The 26,363-nt window shown below is 38.8% G+C and overlaps 1 pseudogene; it reads left to right on the forward strand.

Moving 5' to 3' along the window:
- Positions 1–13,078: 13,078 nt before the first annotated feature.
- LOC131418852 (olfactory receptor 7C2-like) lies at positions 13,079–13,863 on the forward strand (annotated as a pseudogene).
- Positions 13,864–26,363: the final 12,500 nt, after the last annotated feature.

Below are 26,363 nucleotides of genomic sequence, written 5' to 3' on the forward strand. Positions count from 1 at the left end.
TATAAGACATTATTGAAAGAAATCAAAGAAGACATGAAGAAATGGAAAGATATTCCATGCTCATGGATTGGAAGAATAAACATAGCTAAAATGTCCATATTACCTAAAGCAATCTATGGATTCAGTGCAATCCCAATCAGAATCCCAGTGACATTCTTCACAGATATAGGACAAAGAATCCTAAAATGTATATGGAACAACGAAAGACCCCAAATAGTCAAAGCAATTCTGAGAGAAAAAACAACAATGGAGGTATCACAATCCCTGACTTCAAAATATACTACAAAGTGTAATAATCAAAATAACATGGCACTGGCAGAAAAACAGACACACAAATCAATAGCACAGAATTGAAAGCCCAAAAATAAAACCATATGTCTATGGACAGCTGATCTTTGACAAAGCAGCCAAGAACATGCAATGGAGAAAGGAATTTTTCTTCAATAAATGGCATTAAAAAAAAAACAGTGTCGGGAAAACTGGACAGACACATGCAAAATAATGAAAGTACATCATCTTACAACATACACAAAAATTAACTCAAAATGGATTAAAGGCTTGAATGTAAGACCTGAAACCATAAAACTTCTAGAAGAAAATATAGACAGTACACACTTTGACATCGGTCCTAGCAGTATCTTTTCAACTACCATGTCTACTCAGGCAAGGGAAACAAAAGAAAAAAAATAATAAACAAATGGGACTACATCAGACTAAAAAATTTCTGCACAGCAAAGGAAACTATGAATAAAAATAAAAAACAATATACCAACTGGGAGAAAATATTTGCAAATCATATATTCAACAAAGGGTTAATTTCTAAAACATATAAAGAACTCATACAACTCAACAATAAAGAGCTAACAACTCGATCAAAAAATGGGCAGAGGATATGAACAGACATTTTTCCAAAGAAGATATACAGAGGGCCAATAGGTACATGAAAAGATGTTCAACATCACTAATTATTAGGGAAATGCAAATCAAAACTACAATGAGATATCACCTCACACCTGTCAGAATGGCTATAATTAACATGATAAGAAATAACAAATGTTGGAGAGGATGCGGAGAAAAGGGAACACTCATACAATGCTGGTGGGAATGCAAACTGGTGCAGCCATTGTGGAAAACTGTATGGACATTTCTAAAAAAATTAAAAATAGAAATACCATATGATCCAGCTATCCCACTACTGGGTATTTATCCAAAGAACATGAAATAAAATATTTAAAGAGTTTTATGCACCCATATGTTCATCGCAGCATTTTTCACAATAGCCAAGATGTGGGAGCAACCCAAGTGTCCATCAAGGGATGAATGGACAAAGAAGATGTGGTATATATACACTACGGAATACTACTTATCCCTAAAAAAGACAAAATTGTGCCATTTGCAACAACATGGATGGACCTTGAGGGTATCATGCTAAGCAAAATAAGTCAGACAAAGAAAGACCAATACCATATGATTTCACTCACATCTGGAAGATAAACAAACAGGCAAATGAACAAGGAGAACAGACTGGTGGTTACCAGAGGGAAAGAGGGTAGGTGGAGGGCAAAAGGGGTAGAGGGCCATATATGTATGATGATGAATAAAAACTAGACTATTGGTGGTGAATGCGATGCAGTCTATACAGAAACTGAAATATAATAACGTACACCTGAAATTTATACATTGTTATATGTCAGTATGATCTCAATAAAATAATTTTTTAAAAAAGTGCATGGCTGAGGTAGGGGGAGTCCTGAGCCATGAGAAAAGATACACATCTGAACCACTGGAAGGAAGAGCACCTCCACCAGGAGGAAGACTCAGCCACCGGAGATGCTGCAACTTTGAACTAGGAAGGATTTTAGAGGAGATGGGGAGGCCAGGAAGAAGGGGCAAGAACTCCATGCTAGGGACACCACTGAGCTGCAGGGAAAGTGACAAGGAAATGCTCTCCATGTGATGTATTGAAGGGAAAGGGAGAGTGGCTGAGAATTGGCACAGGAGGCAGTCTTGCGAAGATGCAAGGCTGGTTTGAAGGGCAGTACTAGGACTAGGGTGAGGTGATACCCAGGACACAGGGAGGGATTTACTTCTAAATTTTGATCCTGGAAGCCTCTCTTACCTCAGCCTAGTCCTGGACCTCCTTGGGGAAGTCTCTGAGCTGAAAGAAAACCAGAGGAAATGGAGGGAAAACTGTTTGCTGCTGAGTTTCATGGAACAAATGGGCATAGGAAGGAAAGATGGAGCCTGAACTGCTAGTAAATTACAGAGGATCCCAAGGGAAAATGTGCTCCCTTGGGCTGTCTGAAAAAACAAAGAAGGATCTCACCTGAGCATGGGGACTTGGCATACTTCAGTGGTGATTCAGATCCAAGTATTGCACAATGTTTTGCACAGTTGGGCACCTTCAGGCCAAAGTCAGGGCTGAAGGGAAGCCTTCTCTCTTCAGGAAGGCAGAGACCAGGGAGAGAGGACAAGTAGGGGTTAGACAGTGGATTCCTGGTCTCTTAGACCTAATTGGTAAGATGAGATCTTCTCCATCCCTGGAAGTGGTGAGCAGGAGGTGGAGGGGGCCAACCGGGGCACCCACGTAGGAACAGGAGAGTGGTAAGTGAAGTTGGTTGTTTGGAAAAATTGTTACAATGCTTCCTCTCTCCCTGTATCCACTCTCTTTGCTATGTAAATATTCATCTCCACTTACCAAATAGAAAATTAGGCTGACTCAGTGACTTGCTTTGAGCAATAAGTGGAACAGGATATGTGCCAGTTCCTAGCCTAGGCCTTAAGAGGCACTGTAGCTTCATCTCACTCTCTTGGACCTTGCCTCCAACATGGAACTAAGCTGGAGCTAGGCTGCTACATGAAAGACCATGTGGAGCAGAGCCCACTTGTCCCAGCTAAGACCATCTTGGTTGGGTCTACAGCCAGTTGATCCATGAGCATGTGAGAGAGTTGAAACTAGATGAGCAGAGCTGCCTCCTGGACCCACACCATATACCACCAGCTGACCCAGCAATAAGTGCTTATAGCTTTAAGTATCTGAGTGTTGAGATGGTTTGTTACACAGCAATAGCAAACTGACATAATCAGTTTTACCAATGACAGTTAATAGGAGGTATATAGAGAGGGAACCTGTGGATCTACCAACAGGAACTTTATATTAAATATGACTGGCTGGGACTAAAAGAAATATCTTAGACATGACAAGTCCTGATAAAGCATACAGACGTGGTAGACCTTGTTATTCCTTCTCACAGAAGATTCAGTGCTTGATTTCCATGACAATTTCTGATTCTATGTAACTTGCTTTGGGCAAGGCATGTGAGCGGAGGTACCTGAAGGCCAACTCTCAACATAGCCATTAAGAGGCCTTGCATATTTCCATTTTGCTCTAAATACTCTGCCATTTTAATGAGAAAAGCATGCCTTGGCTAGCCTGCTGATGAGACACATGGAGCAGAGCCATTCCAGGCCATTCAAAGCAGGAAGCAGATCCTCCCCAGTCACTGCAGTAATTGCTGAACAATACCCACCAGGTAGCTGGAAAAAGTGCACCTACACCCCACAGTTCTAAAATAGTAGAAAACTTAGTGAATGCTGATTTTGTGCCAGTCACTCACTGCTCAATACATTTTGCTATCACGTCTTTATTGAATCCTCACATTTACCTTAAAAGGTAGAAATAATTTTTATTCTCATTAATGGATAAGGAAACTGAAGCTCTAGGATTATAAAGCTGCTCCAAGGATGCACAGGAGTCAGGGCTGACATAATCTAAATTGGGTAGCCTGTGCTCCATATACTATGTTGTGGTTGTCTGAAGGGCTATACCCAGGTACCTGAGTAAGACAGTTGTTTGTCAGGCTATTGGAACTATCAGCACTACAACCAAGGTACAGCTCATGGCTATCACTCAGAATCTCTCCTAGAGCTAAGACAACAAATATATTAGGTTGAATTTAATGAGATATGTTGGCATGGGGGAGCAGCTAGGTTGGGAAGAGGGTCAGGATAGTGGAGGGGTCTGATGGTTAAATCAGCCATGGTCTGGAGAGACTGTGCAGAGCCTGAGTGATATAAATTTCTTGGGCCTTCTAGTAGGTAAACCCACTAGCAGAAATAAGCCATAATTAATTTTTCTCTTAATTTTACAACGTTGTCTCTGATCTATTTGATCCGCATGTCTGAATCTACACTCTCAGTCAGGGGTCAGCAAACTATTGCCCACAGTACAAACTCCACCTACCACCTATTTTTGTAAAAAAGCTTTATTGGAACACAGTGTAGGGGATCAACGGTGGCCCATCAAAAAATATGTTCACTTTCTGACCCCCAGTACCAGTGAATGAATTCTTATTTGTAAAAGGACTCTTTACAAATATAATTATGGATCTCCAGATAAAATCATCCTGGATTATCCAGATGGACCCTAAATACAATGACAAATATCCTTATAAGAGACACAGAGAGGAGAGACACACAGAGAGGACAGGTAGACCGTGTGAATGTGAAGACAGAGAGTGGAGTTATGCAGCCAGAAAGCCCAAGAACACTTGGAGCCAGTAAAAACAAGAAGAGGCAAAGAAGGTAATTTACCTTAGAGCCTTTGGAGGGAGTGCAGCCCATCTGACATATTGATTTTAGATTTTTGGCCTTGAGAACTGTGACAGAATAAATTCCTGTTGTTGTAAGCCACCCAGTTTGTTGTTAGCTGTTACAGCATCCACAGAAAATGAATATCTACAGCCAAGCCCATTTGTGTACATATTGCCTACAGCTGCTTTCACAGCGCAGTTGCAGAGTCAAGTAGTTGCAATAGAGTACAGATGGCCCACAATGCCCATAATACATATTATCTAGCCTTTCAGAAATATGTTTGGAAATGCCTGCTCTAAGTCACTATCAGGTACTGATTTTATATTCAAAGTAGTCTTTCCTATTGGAAAGAAATGCTCTGAATAGCCTACCTGAATATATAGACAGATAAAAAATACTGTGTAAGTTTAAAGATGTGAATATGTTTACCCTAGAAGAAAAATCTGAATAACTGGATCTGCAGAGTTGTATAAAGTCAGAAAGTGAACCTATTTTACTCTCCACCAACTCAACGACCCATGATTTTTCTCCAGAATCTGTCTCCAGTTTTCAAATAGAAGTCAGGATGAAGTTCCAGGGAGGATCCCATTTGAGATGGATGTGGTCAGGTGACATAGATACAGCTCTGAGTGAGGCACTGGGGGCTCAGTGTTTCTCACAGCAGTTCAGAGGCTTATGGGGTGGTCTTTTCAATATGCCCTGCATAAGAGGTCATATACCTTGGGTTCATTCCAGGGAGATTGGCCTATCAGTAGGAAGGGATATGCATCTGGTCCCTAAGGTTAGCCCTTGGGGACTGAACTGGTAGAAAAGTTTTCTTTATTTATGGCCCTTTAGCTTCAAGGGAGCTGAATTAATTAGAGAATTGAGCAAAAATAAAACAATTTATTTAATGAGGAGCTCGGAAATTCAGCCTCTGGATCTTCCTTTGCAGAGCTCACCTGTAGCTCCTCAGCCCCAGGCTAAGAGCATCCCCTCTATGCATCTCTGAGATGTCTGACCACTCTGGAGAATCAACATCTGACACTCACTGCCTGCCCTTTCTGCACCCATTGTCCAAGGAGGGAAAAGCCAGTAGTGCCAAATCTATTGAGTGATGCCAGTGGGTGATTCCAGAGTAGTCCAGTACGTATTCCAAGAGAGCAGTGTGTAGGGAATCAAAGCTTTTATTAACCATGTCTTCTGGGGGAATAGTCAGGTTGATGAGATAGAGAAAGAGGATTGATTCAAAATCCTGCATATTTCATTCCCCTGGCTCTAAAGGGGATTCTTGAAACTTGTTCCATCTCAGCCCCTTTCTTCTCACTTCCCATCTTGGAGCACAATTCCAGGACTTTTCTACTGCCTTATGTCTGCTCAACTCTCAAGATTCTGCTGTATTTCAACTTAAGCATTTTTTCTTATTTGTGAGGCATTGACTGAGTGAGGCAGACTTGCAGAGTGCGAAAGGCCTTGACTTGGAGTCAGGGAGGTGTGTGTTCTAATTCAGCCTTTCCATCTAGTACATGATGGACTCTGGAAATGTTTCTTACATTCTGTGGATCTATTTCTCATCAACACAAGAGCATAAGGAGATTTCAGAGAATTCTTGTGGAACTATGGATATAACAGGTCAAGTGCCCAGGACCCAGTGTCCTTTGAAAAATACCACTTGTGTATTCATTCACTTATTCACATAACATGTTCCAAAAGAATTTTAAGGAATCTACATGGTACATAGACTAAAGCAAAACACCTTAAAGGCATATTACAGGCAGAAGAAGAAAGGAGACATAAAACTAGGTGAATAATTACACGAATAAACAAAATTGCTACCACAAAATGTTACATAGTTGCCAAAATTTGGCCCCTCATATAACTCTGAGAATTCCAATGAAGACAAAAGTTTCTGTTTGTACTGTTAGAATTAAATTTGGCTACACACATTGAAAAACTAAGAAGAAAAAATGTTCATATTCAATTAGAAGTTATTTTGTCTCCCTCATAAAAAAGGGGCCAACATGATGTGTCCTTGCTAGCTTTAGGGACAAGGATTCATTCCATCTCTGTACTCCTCTATCCACAGTATGTGGTTTTCCAAGATATGTCAGCTGTAGGAGTCCCATTGTCATGTGAAAATTCCAGACAAAAAGGAAATAGAAGAGGGAAAGACTTCTAAAAAGCATTATACTATTCCTACCTAGTAACTTAACATACTACCCACCCACTGACTGTCAATAATTGCAAGAGAAGGTAGAAAATATGGTATCTTAGCTAGGCATATGTCCATTCCAAATTTGATCAGGTTCTGTCAATAGGGAAGAAGAGAATGAATATGTTCTCTAGGCAATCTCTGGCACAATAATCAATTACAAGATTTGCAGTATCCATAATGTTAAAACAAACAGTTGCTTGATAGGAGCATGACCCTTCCTGATACTAAGGCGAAAAAGACATTGCCCTAATTCTCATAAACAGTCACATTGTGTGATGGAAGGAGCAATGTCTCCAGCCAGTTTCATTCAAGGGATCCAAGAACATTTTAAGATTCTCGAATTGATTCTTAATGTAGGCTAGAGGCATCACACAGGGTAATAGACACACTGTAGGAGAAATGAGGCAGGGACACTGCATCATGGCTCAGGCACGATACAAGATGTCTCGTGCAGAATACAAGATACTCTGAAAAAAAACTCAGCAATGAACCTTAACCAGAGCTGAAAGTGCAAATCTCATCAGAAAGACAAGAGCATTCAGACTCCTGATTGGTAAAGACCTATTGCGCCACCTTGGATAGAAGACAATTTCCTGTATTAAAATTAATTTAGTGGCTCCAGTTAACAAGTTGCCATATGATCCTGCTTTAATACACAAATTGTCTTTGGAATGACATGTTTCTGTATATTTCCTGGAGCTGTTGTCATTTGTATGTACCAGTCACATAAATTTGATAAGAAAAATCTCTACACACCTTCACAAAATTTGTAACTTGAAAAGATTATTACCAGATTCTGGATGGATGTTTCATCTCCTGTGGGAGGTAGGGGTGGCCCCAAGAGACCTCTAGTGACGTCAGTCAGTCAGCTTCAGTGTTTCACTTTGTTTCTCACACTTAAAATGGTTTCCCTGTTTTTGGGTCCTCCCTCAGTGGATCAACATGAGAGACATTGGGACACTCTTGGGATTGTCCTAGGCGAGTTTGGGTGTGTTCAAGAAGCGTTGCCATATCTTTGAATAAAGGCTACAGAATCTCAATGAGCCTTGATCCAAAGTATGTCTCATTTCCTTTGAGTGTGGAGAAACTCCAGCTCAGGAACTCCAGGATTTATTCTTTGGGCATTTTTCAGGATCTCCACTTTCTTTAGTCAAAACTAAAGAAAGAAGTGATCCCTTTATAAGATAAAGAACCTCCATGTTGTGGATTCAAATATGTAGTGGAGGACTTTAATAAGTTACCAAACTTTCTATCTAAGTCCACTTGCTCCCCATAAACTACATTGCTCAAAGACTATTGTAACACCAGAACAACTTATTTGCTGAGCAGCAATGAAGATTTAACTGCAGAAGCCCTGAAACTGCAAGTATGACCCCATGCCCTTCTTCTGAAGATTGAAAATTCCAAACTGAGGCTAAACACATTTGTGCCCTCCAGAGACATCCCTCTGGTTCAGCTAAAGTGTGTCATCTCCCTCCCATCATCTCCCTCCCTTCCTGAGGACAGAGCTCTATCCCCACGAACAAACACCCAAGAAAGTACCAGTGAAACTTTGTCTTTAAGTGACATGATAAGGATGAGCTGGAAGAGCCCAGTAAGTGCTGTGCCAAGAGCATGCATTGTCGATGGGAGCGAAACTACCCCATGGAGGCAACAGTAGGTTTTCAGAAGGGTGAAGAAAATTTAGATATTACAATGATTTGTGCTCCTCCAAAGCACCACTGTACATTAACAGATGTACATTAACAGTATATCTTTGGTATTAACATTTCAAAGAGTGGAGAGGCAGGTGTTATGAAAAAATGTCTAAAAGTCTCCTTAATGGTAAAAATGAAAAAGGGTAGGAAATGCTGGTCTCCAGGTGTAAAGTGAAAGAAGGCTTTGGTAAGCAGTATTTCTCAGAAGACAGAGGAAGGCAAAAAGAGAGAAAAAGCCCACTTCTCAACATCCTATAACATTTAAGTCTTGGACACTGAGTGGGGTTTTTGCATTCACTGCATTCTCTCTCCACTCCTGTTCTGTGCCTTTCTCATTCACAATTTCAACTCCATGGGCTTCTCTTTTCCTCATGAGCTTGAACTTCCACTCTCTACAGTGTTACTCTGTATTTTCCGTGCAAGAGCCAGCTTCTCCTGTCTCTCTCATCATTTCATCTCCCTTATTTATAAGTGAGGTGTTCCTACCCAAAATATAATAATACCAGCTTCCATATTTACCTAGGTAGTTATCTTTATTAGTGTTCTTTATTTCTTCATATGGCTTCAAATTACTGTCTGGTGTCCTTTCATTTAAGCCTGAATGACTCCCTTTGGCATTTCTTCTAGGGTGGGTCTACTAGAAATAAACCCCTTAAACTTCTGTTTATCTGGGAATGTCTTAATTTCTCCCTCTTTAAAAAATATTTTAAAATTTATTGAGTTGAAATTAACATAACATAAAATTAACCATTTTAAAGCAAAAAACTGAGTGCCATTTAGTACATTTTACAGTATTATGCAACCACCACCTCTATCTAGTTCCAAAATATTTCCATTACTCAAAATTAAAACCACTTGTACATTATAACAGCAGTTTCTCCCCATTATCCCCTGCCCTAGTCCCTGGCAACCAGCATTCTACTTCTGTCTCTATGGACTTATGCATTCTGGATATTTCATATAAATGGAACCATACCATATATGGTCTTTTGTGTCAGGTTTCTTTCACTTTGCATAATATTTTGGATTTTTATCCATTGTGTAACGGTTACTTTTTTTTGAGTCTTCACTACTTCTTATGGTTTATAGCCTTCATTTTTGAAGGATAGTTTTGATGGATATACAATTCTTTGTTGATAGATTTTTCTCTTTCATCGCCTTAAATATATCATCCATTATCTTCTGACTGCCATGTTTCTCATGAGAAATCAGCTGTTAATCTTACTAATGATCCCTCCTATGTGATGAGTCACTTTTGCTGCTTTCAAGATTTTCTGTCTTTGAGTTTTTTTTTGTGTGTGAGGAAGATCAGCCCTGAGCTAACATCCATGCTAATCCTCCTCTTTTTGCTGAAGAAGATCAGCTCTGAGCTAACATCTATTGCCAATCCTCCTCCTTTTTTTTTCCCCAAAGCCCCAGTAGATAGTTGTATGTCATAGTTGCACATCCTTCTAGTTGCTATATGTGGGATGCGGCCTCAGCATGGCTGGAGAAGCAGTGCGTCGGTGTGTGCCTGGATCCAAACCCGGGCCGCCAGTAGCGAAGCGTGCGCACTTAACAGCTAAGCCATGGGGCCGACCCCTGTCTTTGACTTTTGATGGTTTGATTATAATGTGTCTCTGCATAGATCTCTTATAGTTTATTCTACTTGGAGTTTGTTGAGCTTCTTAGATATGTAAATTTGTATCTTTTATCAAATTTGGGAATTTTTCAGTCATTATTTCTTCAAATATTTTTTCTCTCCTATCTTTCTATGACTCCTATTATACATAAGTTGTTATGTTTGATAGTGTCCCACAGGTTTCTTAGATTCTGTTCATTTTTCCTCATTCTTTTTTTCTTTTTGCTACTCAGAATACATAATCTTAACTGACTTATCTTCAAATTTACTGATGTTTTCTGCTGCTTACTCAAATATACTCATGAAGACTTGTAGTAAATTTATCATTTCAGTTATTGTACTTTGGAGTCCAGAATTTATTTTTGGTTCCTTTTATAAATTCTATCCCTTTATAGATATTTTCTATTTGGTGAGACAGTGTTCTCACGGTTTTCTTTAGCTCTTTGTACATGGTTTCCTTTAGTATTTTGAGCATATTTAAGACAGTTGATGGTAAGTCTTTCTCTGGTAAGTCTAATGCATGGGCTTCCTCAGAGTCAGGGTCTACTAATTAATTTTTTCCTGTGAGTGAGCCATACTTTCTTATTTCTCTGCGTGCTTTATATATTTTTTTGTTATTTGACAATTGGATATTTTGAATATTACAATGTGATAACATTGGAAATTGAATTCTACCTCCTCCTTGGGGTTTATTTTTGCAGTTTGTTTTTGGGTTGTATGTGTTTGCTTAATGATTTTTTTTTTTAATGAGGAAGATCCCCTGAGCTAACATCCGATGCCAATCCTCCCCTTTTTTGCTGAGAAAGATTGGCCCTGGGCTAACATCTGTGCCCATCTTCCTCTACTTTATATGGGACTCCGCCACAGCATGGCTTGACAAGTGGTGTGTGGGTGCATGTCCGGGATCCAAACCTGTGAACCCCGGGCTGCTGAAGCGGAGCGCATGTACTTAACTGCTGCACCACTGGGCTGGCCCCGCTTAATGACTCTTCTAAGCTAACTTTGTACAAACTATTCTTTTGTCATGTGTAATCACTGAAGTCTCTTTTGTGTTAGTTTAATGGTCAGCTAGTGATAGAGAGATTTCCTTAAACTCTTAAGCCCAAGAACAAAATCCCCCAATCTTTGCGGCTTGGAACTGTGTGTGTGTTGGAGAATGCCTTTAATGCTCAGCTGGACATTTTATAACTCTTCACATTTACCTTCACTTGTTTGCATAGAGCTTGAATATTAGCCATAGGTAATAGATCAGCATTTTTTTGATCTTTTCTGAGTGTGTTCTCTACCCTGGATATGTACATTACTTTCTAAATTCCCAAGAATATGTTACAACTTTCAAAGCCATATACCCAAAGCATCCCACTCTCCAGCCTTTCCTCCCAGGCATTTCAGTGTGTCTATTGTTTGCCCCAACTCAGATCATTTGCCCCAGACACCAGCAGGTAGTTCATTTGTCTTTAAATATGCTTGATAACACACTCCACATAGCTGCTTTTTCACTTTGAGAGAGGTTCCAAGTTAGATGAAGTAAAGGCAAAATCCTTGTGTTAGTCCTTCAGGGAGTCATAAGATGGATCAAAACTACAATTTTTTGCTCCCTTCTACACCAGAAATCCATACAGTAACTGTGGGTTTATCTTCAACACTGCCACTGAACTGGAAAGAGGATGTTGGGGAAATAAAATCTAAATCACCACAAAGCTTTCTACTTTGATCACAGTCAACTTTTTCTTCATTAAAGATTTACTTCAGTGCTCTAAACTATTGACTATTTTTCAGATTCCTGAAAAAGTTGATACTGACAGTTTTCCCCATTATTTTCAATGTTTTTGTGTACCATTGGGCCTTGGAGTTCCATACGCCACCATTTTCTCTGGCATCACTCTCTAACTAGTTTCTAATCACTTTTTAAAATATGTGTGTACAAATATATACTTCTACAAAAACTCTGAATTCGAACCTTAAAAACAAAAGAATGTCATAATATAACATTAGTCTAATATGTGGTGCCTATATTACTTTTTAAAACTATACTTTAAGAAATTTTACTGCAAGGTAAAAGAAAAAAGGCATAATGACTATCAGGCTTTCAAATGACACATAACAGAGTATCAAACATAAAAGTGTAGAATAATGTAATAGATGGTTATGTAAGTAATGCAAATCATTGTGAAAGTTGTGGTTATTTGCAAAGAAAAATTAAATGTAGGGTTCATAAAAAATGGAATAGGTGAGACCTGTGTATAAAACTTATTAACTCCACACAGATGGCAAAAATACCATAATTATTATCCTCCTATTTTTGCCTACATGTTAAATAACGAGATTTGAGGGAAAGTGTAGACAAAAATACAAGAGAGGAGTTAAAAGATGGGCTATAAGCCATAGATGCCCTAGACCAACATTACTCAAACGTTAATGTACATGTGAAACTCCCAGTGATTTTATTAAAATGTAGATTCTAAATTCAGCATGTCTGAGTGGGGCCTGAGATTCTGCCTTCAAAGAAGATTTTGGGTAATGTTGATCCTGTGGGTCCATGGATCACACTTTGAGTAGCCAGGCTATAAATAACACAACTACTTTGGAACTAAGATTACATTTCCAGATAGTAGTGGCAGCAAAAGGAAGAATGGAAGACTTTCAAATTCCCCAACTGAAGGCAATTGGAAAGAGGTGGTACTTTACTAATTCCTTCACCTGAAATTAAAGGCAACCATATTTCTGTGCTGTCAATGTGATGATAAATGAATGTGACTTTTTTCCCTTTCCTGGCAGTTATTTTATCCACGTGAAATCAGGAAATCAAACACAAGCTTCAGAATTTCTCCTCTTGGGATTTTCAGCAAAGTCAGAGATTCATTTTATTCTATTTTGGCTGTTCCTGTCCATGTCATGTTCTGTCCTGGTCATGTTCACCAGGAACTTGCTCACCATTCTGGCCATTGTCTCAGACTCCCACCTCCGTGCACCATGCACTTCCTCTCCAAACTATCCTTTGCTGACATCTGTTTCACCTCCACCACCATCCCAAAGATACTGCTGAACCTCCAGATACAGAGCAAAGTTATCACTTATGCAGGCTGCCTTATCCAGATAGTTTTTTTCTTTGTGTTTGGATGCCTGGACAATTTACTCCTGACTGTGATGGCCTGTGACCACTTCATGGCCATTTGTCACCCTCTGCATTACATGGTGACCATGAACCCCTTGCTCTGTGGGCTGCTGGATCTGGGGTTCTGGTACATCAGTGTAATGGGCTCCTTGCTCAAGACTGATGATTTTGAGTCTGTCCTTCTGCAGAAACATGGAAATCCCACACTTTTTCTCTGATCTTCCTGAAGTCCTGAAGTTTGCCTGTTCTGACACCCTCATCAATAACATAGTGGTGTATTTTGTGACAATTTTCCTGGGCATTTTTCCTCTCTTTGGGATCCTTTTCTCTTATTTGCAGATTTTCTCCTCCGTCCTGAGAATTTTGTCAGCCAGGGACAAGTACCAAAACCTTTTACACCTATGGGTCTCACCTCTCAGTGATCTCTTTGTTCTATGGCACAGGCCTTGGGGTCTACCTCAGTTCTGCAGCTGCTTCTTCCTCTATGGCAAGTCTGGTGGCCTTGGTTACGTACATCATGGTCACCTCCTTGCTGAACCCTTTCATCTACAGTCTGAGGAACAGGGACATGAAGGGGACCCTGGGGAGACTCTTCAGCAAGGTGGCAAATCTTAGTGTTGGGACTGTTACAGGACTTTCATGAGTAGCTGGGTACACAATACTTAGAACCAGAAATCCTGGCTTTTTTGTCCAATATTTTTATTTTTACTAATTTTACATGTTTTAAAGCAAAATTTTCCTGAATCTTCCCAGCTCTCTATTTTTCTTTAGGTTATTTCTTTGGTTCTCTTTTTCACCTTGTAACCAGTCATTTAAACTTTATATGACTAGAATCTGGTATTTTCTCAGTTATCTCTTCAATGAGTTGGATTTTTTTAAAAAAACAAATCATCCATTTATGATAAAAACTCTGAATAAAAGTGGGTATAGAAGGAAAGTACCTCAACATAACAAGGGCCACATATGACAAACCCACAGCTAATATCATCCTCAATGGTGAAAAACTGAAAGCTATCCCTCTAAGAACAGGAACCAGACAAGGATGCCCACTGTCACCACTCCTATTTAACATAGTATTGGAAGTCCTAGACAGAGAAATCAGGCAAGAAAAAGAAATAAAAGGGATCAAATTGGAAAGGAAGAAGTGAAACTGTCACTATTTGCAGATGACATGATTTTATATATAGAAAACCCTAACGAATCCACCAATAAACTTTTAGAAATAATAAGTGAATATGGTAAAGTTGCAGGATACAAAATCAACATACAAAAATCAGTTGTGCTTCTATACACTAACAACGAAGTAGCAGAAAGAGAAATTAAGAATATAATCCCATTTACAATTCCAAAAAAAAAAGAATAAAATACCAAGAATAAACTTAACCAAAGAGGTGAAATGTCTGTACACTGAAAACTATAAAACATTGTTGAAAGAAATTGAAGAAGACGTAAAGAAATGGGAAGATACTCCATGCTCTTGGATTGGAAGAATCAACATAGTTAAGATGTCCATGCTTCCTAAAGTAATCTATAGATTCAATGCAATCCCTATCAAAGTTCCAACAACATTTTTCACAGAAATAGAACAAAGAATCCTAAAATTTATATCGAACAACAAAAGACCAACGAATCCAGAGAAAAGAGAACAAAGCTGGAGGTATCACACTCCCTGATTTCAAAATATACTGCAAAGCTATAGTAATCAAAACAGCATGGGAGTGACATCAGCATCATGGCGGAGTGAGCTTTCCAGTAAACTCTTCCCCCGATAAGATATAACTAAAGGGTCAAGCATAGACCAACAAGAGATTCTCACACAACACAGGGAGACATTGGAAAGACCCACACTGCCACACATCTGAGAGTGGATGTTCTGGGGCCCCTGGAGGAAGTGGGGAGAGGTAAGGAGAAATCCTCTCCCTTCCCAACAGATTGGTGACTCGGGTCGTGTGGCTCCCAGATAGAGGGGAGGGGTGGCCCTCTGCAGGGAAACTGTAGCTCTTCAGGCTCTCTCAGCCAGTTAGAAACTCCACACAGAGGACTCAGAAATGCTGCATGGGTGCCATCAACATCTGAGCACCCTAGGAGAGTGGATAATGAGGGATGAGTGAGAAGGCCCCCCCACCTAGACACCCAGTGGGCAAGGGAGAAAGCCCCTCATCCCCTGCATGCCCAACACTGCAGCTCAGCCAACCAGTCTGAGCAGCCCCAGCAGAGTATGGATGGCCCGCAGAGGCAGCAGAGTATCTGGGGCAGAGCCTGGGCAGCCCGTGACAGCAGAACAGCCAAGGCAGAGTGGAGCACAGGCAGCTGTGGTGGCGGAGAATCTGGGGTGGAGCCCGGGAGGCCATGGCAGTGCAACAGCTGAGGTGGAGTAAAGCGCAGGCAGCTGCAGTGGCAGAGTAGCCAGGGAGGAGTCTGGGCGGTCCCTGGCAGCGTAACAGCCGAGGTGGAGCAGAGTAGGCACAGCCTGTGGCAGCAGAAAGGCCGCGGCGGAGTGCAGGGGGTTCAGATTACACAGCCTTTGACCCCCACAAGGTGATGGCAGGTGGAAACTGCAATCAGATATTTCCAGGATGAGGAAAAACAAAGGCAATACAGCAACCATGATGCAAAAGTAAGTACATTAAATTGCCAGACCAGAAGGAAAATGACAAGCACCCAGAAATCAACCCTGAAGGCATAGAAATCCATAACCTAAGTGACAGAGAATTCAAAATAGCTATCATAAAAAAGCTCAATGAAATACAAGAAAACACAGATAAACAATTCAATGAGATAAGGAGTTTCTTCACAAAAGAGATTGAAATCATAAAGAGAAACCAATCAGTATTGATGGAAATGAAAAATGCAATGGAGGAGATAAAGGAGAACATGGAATCTTTAAAGAACAGAGCTGACAATATGGAGGAAAGAATTAGCATTATAGAGGATAGGAACACAGCTATGCTCCAGATGGAGGAGGAGAGAGAACTAAGACTAAAACAAATGAAGAAAGTCTCCGAGAAATATCCTACTCAATTAGGAAATGTAACACAAGAATTATAGGTATTCCTGAAGGAGAAGAGAGGGAAAGATGAACAGAGAACCTATTCAAGGAAATAATAGCTGAGAACTTCCCAAATCTGGGGAAGGAGCAGGAAATACCAGTAAGTGAAGCCACCAGGTCACCTAAATATGTCAATAGGCAAAGGCCCACTCCATGGCATATAGTAGTAAAACTGGCAAAGGTCAATGACAAAGAAACAATATTAAGGGCAGCTAGACAAAAACAAAGAATAATGTACAAAGGAACTCCCATCAGGATCTCAGTGGATTTCTCAACAGAAACTTTACAGGCTAGGAGAGGCTGGAATGATATACTCAAAATACTGAAAGACAAAAACTTTCAGCCAAGAATACTCTATCCAGCAAAACTATCCTTCAAATATGATGGGGAAATAATAACTTTCCCAGATAAACAAAAGCTAAGGGAGTTCATGGCCATGAGACCCCCACTAAAAGAAATGCTCAAGAAGGCCCTCAGGCCTGAAAAAAAGAAGAGAAAGGGAATACAATGCTTGGAGCAAGGAGAAAAATAGGTAGACAAAATCAGAAAAATAGTAGATCTTCAATGGAATAGGACAGCAACCACTTAAATACCAAAATCAAAGATCAAAGGAATGAAATCATCAAAAATAAATATAACCTCATCACTTTAAGCACACACTGACAACACAAAACAGAATAAGTTCTGACAAGAATAACTTAGAAAGGGAAGAGGAAAGAGATCGAATTGACTTAGTAAATGAGAATAAGAGGCCATCAGATAATGGACTATCTCATACTCAAGATTTTTTATACAAACCTAAAGATAACAACTAAACAAATAATCAGAACAAAATCACATAGGATAAATAAAGAGAAAACTAAAAGAATCATAAGACGGAACAACCAAACTGAACTAGCAGGCTGAAAGACATGGGACAAGAAATAAAGGAAATGCAAAAGAACTGGAAAATAAGTGACAAAACAGCAACACTAAGCCCTCATATATCAACAATTACACTAAATGTAAATGGATTGAACTCTCCAATCAAAAGACACAGAGTGTCAGGATGGATTAAAAAGCAAGACCCAACAATATGCTGCCTCCAGGAAAGACATCTCAGCTCTAAAGACAAGCACAGGCTCAGAGTGAAAGGATGGAAGACAATACCCCAAGCTAATGGCAAACAAAAGAAAGCAGGTGTTGCCATACTCATATCAGACAAAGTAGCCTTCAAGATAAAACAGGTTTGGGGCCAGCCTGGTGGCACAAGCTGTCAAGTGCGTGAGCTCTGCTGTGGCAGCCCGGGATTCGCCGGTTTGGATCCCGGGCGCACACCGACACACCGCTTGTTAAGCCATGCTGTGGCAGCATCCCATATAAGGTAGAGGAACAAGGGCACGGATGTTAGCCTAGGGCCAGTCTTCCTCAGCAAAAAAGAGAAGGATTGGCATTGGATGTTAGCTCAGGGCCGGTTCTCCTCACACACACAGAAAAAAGATAAAACAGGTTAACAGAGACAAAGAGGGGAAACATATAATGATAAAAGGGGCACTCCACCAAGAAGACATATCAATTATAAATATATATACACCCAACATAGGAGCACCAAAGTACATAAAGCAACTATTAACAATCCTAAAAGGAGATATTAACAACAACACAATAATAGTAGGGGATCTTAATACCACACTAACATCAATGGATAGATCATCCAGACAAAAAATCAATAAAGAAACAGTGGACTTAAATGCAAAACTGGACAAGATGGACCTAGTAGACATATACAGAGCATTCCATCCAAAAACAGCTGACTACACATTCTTCTCAAGTGAGCATGGAGCATTCTCAAGGATAGAACATATGTTGGGAAACAAAGCAAGCCTCAGTAAATTCAAGAAGATTGAAATCATAACAAGCATTTTTCAGACCATAATGCTATAAAACGAAATCAACCACAAGGAAAAAACTGGGAAGTGACAAAGATGTGCAGGTTAAACAACATACTACTGAACAACCAATGGATCACTGAAGAAATTAAAGGAGAAATCAAAAAATATCTGGAAACAAATAAAAATGAAAATATGCCATACCAACTCATATGGGATGCAGCAAAAGCAGTCCTGAGAGGGAAATTTGTAGCAATACAGGCCCACCTCAACAAACAGGAAAAAGCCCAAATAAGCAACCTTAAATTACACCTAACAGAACTAGAAAAAGAAGAACAAACAAAGCGCAAAGTCAGCAGAAGGAGAGAAATAATAAAAATTAGAGCAGAAATAAATGAAATTGAGACCAAAAAAACAGTAGAAAGGATTAATGAAACAAAGAGTTGGTTCTTTGAGAAGATAAAAAAATTTGACAAACCCTTAGCCAGACTTACTAAGAAAAAAAGAGAAAAGGCTCAAATAAATAAACTTAGAAATGAAAGAGGAGAAATTACAATGGATACCATGGAAATACAAAGGATTATAAGAGAATACTATGAGAAACTATATGCCAACAAATTGGACAATCTAGATGAAATGGCTAAATTCTTAGACTCATACAACCTCCCAAAACTGAACCAAGAAGAAATGGAGAAACTGAATAGACCAATTACAAGTAAAGAGATTGAAATAGTAATCAAAACCTCCCAAAAAATAAAAGTCCAGGACCAGATGGCTTCTCCAGTGAATTTTACCAAACATTCAAAGAAGATCTAACACCCATCCTTCTCAAACTATTCCAAAAAATAGAGGAAGATGGAAACTTCCTAACTCATTCTACGAGGCCAACATCACCCTGATACCAAAGCCAGACAAAGACAATATAAAGAAGGAAAATTACAGGCCAATATCGCTGATGAACATACATGCAAAAATCCTCAGCAAAATACTGACAAACCAAATACAGCAATACATTGAAAAGATCATACACCATGATCAAGTGGGATTTGTACCAGGGACACAGGGATTGTTCAACATCTGCAAATCAATCAATGTGATACACCATATCAACAAAACGAGGAATAAAAACCACATGGTCATCTCAATAGATGCAGAGAAGACATTTGACAAGCTCCAACATCCATGTATGATAAAAACTCTCATCAAAATGGGTATAGAAGTTAAGTTCCTCAACATAATAAAGGTTATTTATGACAAACCCACAGCCAACATCATACTCAATGGGGAAAGGCTGAAAGCTATTCGTTTGAGAACAGGAATGAGACAAGGCTGCCCACTCTCACCACTCTTATTCAACATAGTCCTGGAGATTTTGGCCAGAGCAATTAGGCAAGAAAAAGGAATAAAAGGAATCCAAATAGGCCATGAAGAAGCAAAACTCTCACTGTTTGCAGATGACATGATTTTATATATAGAAATCCTTAAAGAATCAATTGGAAAACTATTAGAAATAATCAACAACTACAGCAAAGTTGCAGGGTACAAAATCAGCCTACAAAAATCAGTTGCATTTCTGTATGCTAATAACGAACTAACAGAAAGAGAGCTCAAAATGATAATACCATTTACAATTGCGTCCAAAAGAATAAAATATCTAGGAATAAATCTCACCAAGGAAGTGAAAGACCTATGCAATGAAAACTACAAAGACGTTATTGGAAGAAATCAATAATGACATAAAGAAATGCAACGATATCCCATGCACATGGATTGGAAGAATAAACATAGTTAAAATGTCTATATTACCCAAGGCAATCTACAGATTCAACACAATCCTAATCAGAATCCCAATGACATTCTTCATGGAAGTAGAAAAAAGAATACTAAAATTCATATGGGGCAAAAAAAGACCCCAAATAGCTAATGCAATCCTAAGAAAAAAGAGCAAAGCTGGAAGCATCACAATCCCTGACTTCAAAACATACTACAAAGCAATAGTAATCAAAACAGCATGGTACTGGTACAAAAACAGACACACAGATCAATGGGACAGAATTGAAAGCCCAGATATAAAACCACACACATCTGGACACCTAATTTTCAATAAAGGAGCTAAGAACATACAATGGAGAAAAGAAAGTCTCTTCAATAAATGGTGTTGGGAAAACTGGACAGCCACATGCAAAAGAATGAGAGTGGACCATCTGCTATCGCCATTCGCAAAAATTAACTCAAAATGGATCAAAGACCTGAAGGTGAGACCTGAAAATATAAAACTCATAGAAGAAAATATAGGCAACACACTATTTCACATTGGTCATAAAGGAATATTTTCAGATGCCATGCCTACTCAGACTAGGGAAACTAAAGAAAAATAAACAAGTGGGACTTCATCAGATTAAAGAGCTTCTACAAGACAAATGAAACTAGGATCAAAATGAATAGACAACCCACCAGCTGGGAGAAAATATTTTCAAAACATATATCTGACAAGGGGTTAATCTCCATAATATATAAAGAAATCACACAACTGAACAAGAAAAAACAAACAACCCGATCAAAAAATGGGCAGAGGAAATGAACAGACACTTCTCCAAAGAAGATATAACGATGGCCAATAGGCATATGAAAATGTATTCAACATCACTAATCATCAGGGAAATGCAAATCAAAACAACACTAAGATATCACCTCATGCCCATCAGAATGGCTATGATCACCAAGACAAAAAACAACAAATGTTGGAGAGGATGTGGAGAAACAGGAACCCTCATACACAGCTGGTGGAAATGCAAACTGGTGCAGCATCTATGCAAAATGGTATGGAGATAACTCAAAAAATTAAAAATAGAAATACCATATGAGCCAGGTATCCCACTACTGGGAATATAGCCAACGAACCTGAAATCAACAATCCAAAGAGGCTTATGCACCCCTATGTTCATTGCAGCATTATTCACTATAGCCAAGAAGTGGAAGCAACCAAGTGTCCCTCAACTGATGATTGGATCAAAAAAATGTGGTATATATACAGTGGAATACTACTCAGCCATAAAAAAAGACAAAATTGTCCCATTTGCAACAACATGGATGGACCTGGAACGTATTATGTTAAGTGAAATAAGTCAGACAGAGAAAGACAAACACCACATGATTTCCCTCATATGTGGAATATAAACCAACACATGGTCAGAAAGAACTGTATTGTGGTTACCAGGGACAAAGGGGGTGGGGGGTTGGCAAAAGAGGTGAAGGGAGACATGTATATGGTGATTGACAAACAAAAATGTACAACCAAAATTTCACAATGTTATAAACTATTAAGACATCAATAAAAAAACAAAAACAAACAAACAAACAAAAAACAGCATGGTACTGGCACCAAAACAGACACATAGATCAATGGAACAGAATTGAGAGCCCAGAAATAAAATCAATATCTGTGGACAGCTAATTTTTGACAAGGGAGCCAAGAGGATACAATGGAGAAAAGAAAGTCTCTTCAGTAAATGGTGTTGGGAAAACTGAACAGCCACATGCAAAAAATGAAAGTAGACCGTTATCTTACACCATACACACAAATTAACTCAAAATGGATTAAAGACTTGAATGTGAGACCTGAAACCATGAAACTTCTAGAAGAAAACATAGGCAGTATGCTCTTCTACGTCAGTCTTAGCAACATATTTTCAAGTACCGTGTTTGACCAGGCAAGGGAAACAATAGAAAAAATCAACAAATGGGACTACAACAAACTAAAAATCTTCTGCACGGCAAAAGAAACCATCAACAAAACAAAAACACAACCTAACAATTGGGAGAAGATATTTGCAAATCATATATCTGATAAGGGGTTAATCTCCAAGATATATAAAGAACACATACATCTCAACAACAAAAAAACTAACAACCCAATTAACATTTTTCCAAAGAAGATATACAGATGGCCAACAGGCACGTGAAAAGATGTTCAACATCAGTAATTATCAGGGAAAAGCAAATGAAAACTACAATGAGATGTCACTTCACACCCGTCAGAATGGCTATAATTAACAATACAGGAAACAACAATTGTTGGAGAGGATGTGGAGAGAAGGGAACTCTCATACACTGCTAATGGGAGTGCAAACTGGTGCAGCCACTATGGAAAACAATATGAGGTTCCTCGAAAAATTAAGAATAGAACTCCGATACAATCCAGCTATTCCACTGCTGGGTATTTATCCAAAGAATATGAAAACACAAATGCATAAAGATATGTTCACCTCTATGTTCATTGCAGCATTATTCACCATAGCCAAGTCTTGGAAGCAACCTAGGTGCCCATCATGGGACAAACGGATAAAGAAGATGTAGTATACATACACAGTGGAATACTACTCAGCCTTATAAAAGCATGAAATGTTGCCATTTGGGACAACATGGATGGACCTTGAGGGTATTATGCTAAGCAAAATAAGTCAGAGGGAGAAAGTCAAATACCTCATGATCTTACTCATAAATAGAAGATAAAAACAACGACAAACAAACACATGGAGACAGAGATTGGATTGGTGGTTACCAGAGGGGAAGGGGGGAGGGAAGAGGGTGAAAGGGGTGATTAAGCACATGTGTATATTGATGGATTATAATTAGTCTTTTTGTGGTGAACATGATATAATCTACACAGAAATTGAAATATAATGATGTACACCCAAAATTTATACAATATTATAAACCAATGTTATGGCAATAAAAAATAATAATAAAAAATTAAATTAAATTAAAAAATTAAAAAAATAAAATAAAACTTGTTTAGAATTAAAAATAAATAAATAAATAAATCTTTAAGTAAAATAAAATGCTTTTTCTCTGTCAAAAAAAAAAAAAGAGACTCTTGGAAAGAGAAGAGCAAAGAAAGACTACTTTTCATCAGGTGGATGGATACAAGTCCACAAGATTCGTTAGTGCAAGAACTGTCAGCCACGTGGGGGAAAAGTTTGCATCTGGGTGAACTGGAGGAATCTTCAGGTACATAAGAAAGGGAAATCAAAGTGAGTGCAAGATCAGAGGGAGGAAGGTGGCACTTGAAGAGTGAGGGATTGGACATGTGGTTTTTCCCTGCTTGTAAGTGCTGGGGTTGTTTGCTTACAGAAGGGTTGATGGAGCAGTGAGTCTCTTAGCCTGCAGGGAGCTGGTGCCCACCCTCTTCTCACAGTTGGCTTGTTAGATCCACCCTGTGGCTTGGCTCTGAGTCATGCATATACAGACCATCCCAAAGTTGCAAAGACATTATAGGGATAATCTTTTTTTTAAAAATAATTTTATTTATTTATTTTTTCCCCAAAGCCCCAGTAGATAGTTGTATGTCATAGCTGCACATCCTTCTAGTTGCTGTATGTGGGACGTGGCCTCAGCATGGCCGGAGAAGCAGTGTGTCTGTGTGCTCCCGGGATCCGAAACCGGGCCACCAGCAGTGGAGCGCACGCACTTAATGGCTAAGCCACGGGGCCGGCCCAGGGATAATCTTGAAAAGTTCTATGTGTGGTACTTTCAGAAAGCAGGGGTCTTCTTGCCACCTGGTAAATATGGACGGAGGAGACAAGGAAGACATTCTAACCAAGAAAAAAAGTTCTAACAGAGGCACGCTCTCTGGAAATGATCACCACAGCCAAATAAATAGCGATACTTCCAATTAGATCAAGTTATCTACCTTACATCAAACATGTTTCAGTAGGGGTGAGTTTATGCAACACTCCATTACCAAAAGTCATAATGACAGATGGGAAACTTATGAAAGAGTTGTGCCTGATAGCTTGGATTAGGTGTGAGTAATACCAATGTCCAAGCAGCACTGCCACAATTGCTGTGCCTGGTGCCCACATACAAGGATGTTCTGGTATCTCCAGGAGGTAATTGCTCTTTTAATCAATGAGAACAAAACTTGACTTCAAGAAAGGGTGATCTGGGGGTGATGTCAGCAAAAATACAGAGCAAGCAGCTCCAAGAGCCTGTCTTTCCACAGAAACACTGAAAAAATTGGTAAAAAAAAAAAAAAAACAACAAAAAAACAACTGTCGGAATCAACTTCATAGGAACATAGGAAAATAGTCAAAGGTTTACAAAAATCAAGCAAATGCTTCATCAAAACAAATGTGACTCAATCTCAGTAGGAGAGATTTGTAGTGTTTAATTTACCCTTGCCCCATCCTTCTCTCTAGAACTCGGCAGTGATCTTGAAGATAGCAGCCTGTGTTCCCAGTGTGAGGTTTGAGAGGCAACAGAGTAGACTTCATTCCCAAAAAATCATGTTTGTGTATTTTTATCTGTCTAGAGTCTGGTCTTCCTGAAGCGCTAACACTTGGAACACTCTCAGGGCAGAGACGCAGCATTGGTGGTTCTTTTGGTGAAGCAGCTTTGTCAAAAACATTCAAAGGCAAATGAACCAACCTCTGCCACTTGAGACAAAGGTTATTAAGTTGGGGCAAACAATAGACACATTAAAAAGCCTTAGAGGAAAAGCTGGAGAGTAACGAAGGGTTTGAAAAACTCCAACTTATACTGGAAAATCTAGAATATAATTTTATTGTAGAGCTTATATAAAAATGTAACATATTTGTCAATAACAACACAAAGTAAGTGGATGGCAACAAAGCTTTATTTGTATAAAGAAATGATAACAGATGTTAACATGAATCCATAGGAAGAAACGAAGAAAATCAGAAGTGGCAAATAAACAGATTAATAAAATAAACTCCATAAATTTATATTTGCTCTCCTTTCTTCTCTTGCTTTTTTTTAAAAAAAGAATATGATTATATGAATATAACATTGGTTTTCTAATATATATATATAATACATGTGATAATAATATCAAACTTGTGGGAATGTATAAGAGCTATATAAAAATAAAGTTTTGGTATTTCACTGGAATTAAATTGGTATATATCTGAAGCAGATTTTAACAACTTTAAAAATACATTGTAATCCCTAGAGAAACTGCTAAAAATTTTCAAAATGCATAATTTAAAATCATTAAGAAATTAAAATGCTACACTTGAGATTATCTGTTTATTGCAAAAGAAGGTGGGAAGGAGGGGCAGAGAAACAAAAACAACATGGGACCTATAGAAAACAGAAAGCAAAATGACAGATGTAGATCTACCCATATCAGTAATAACATTAATGTGAAAGGATTAAGCAATCCAAGCAAAAGACAGAGATTTTCAGATCAAATAAAAATCAAGATCTAGCTATATGCTGTCTACAGAAGACACACTAGATTTAAGAATACAAATAAGTGCAAAGTAAAAGGATGGAAAATGATATATAATGCAAACAGCAATAATAAGAGATATAGAGTGGCTATATTAATATCAGAAAAAATAGACTATAAAACAAAAATGTTACTAGAGACAAAGAGGATGTCTCATGAAGAGTAAGCATCAACACAGAAAGGAGATTAGGGTAGGACTGTGCAGTGGCAAATAGGCAGTGACTGCTAATGGGTAGGTTTATTTTTTCAGGATGTGCATTTAGAACATAAAAAAAGCTCTAAAATTAGATGGTGGTGATGGTTGCATAACTTTGTGAACATACTAAAACCACTAAATTATACACTTTATAAGGTGAATACTGTGGTATATGAATTATATCTCTATAACAATGTTAATTTTTTTAAGGTCACCATTAAGAGAATGAAAAGACAAGGCACAGACTGGAGGAAAATATTTGCAAATCATATATCTGATAAAGAACTTGTATCCAGAATATATAAAGAACTCTCACAACTCAGTAATAAGAATACACACATACATACATTCTTTTTTTTTTTTTGGGTGAGGAAGATTTGCCTTGAGCTAACATCTGTTGCCAATCTTCCTCTTTTTGTTTGCGGAAGATTGCTAACATCTGTGCCGATCTTCCTCAGTTTTGTATGTGGGATGCTGCTGCAGCATGGTTTGATGACCGTTGTGTAGGTCCATGCCTGGGATCTGAACCCACGAACCCTGGGCCTCCAGGGTGGAGTGCATGAACTTAACCACTATGCCACCAGGCCAGCCCACACACATTCATTTTTAAAATGTGTAGAAATTTGGAACACGCACTTTACCAAAGAAGTGATGACAAGCACATGAAAAGATGTTCAATATCATTACTCACTGGAGAAATGCAAAAGAAAATTAAAATCACAAAAAAGTACACACGTATTATAATGGTTAAAAATAGGAGTTCTTATTTTTTGCT

This window comes from Diceros bicornis, chromosome 20, assembly GCF_020826845.1.
Source record: "Diceros bicornis minor isolate mBicDic1 chromosome 20, mDicBic1.mat.cur, whole genome shotgun sequence".
Classification (NCBI taxonomy): Eukaryota; Metazoa; Chordata; class Mammalia; order Perissodactyla; family Rhinocerotidae; genus Diceros; species Diceros bicornis.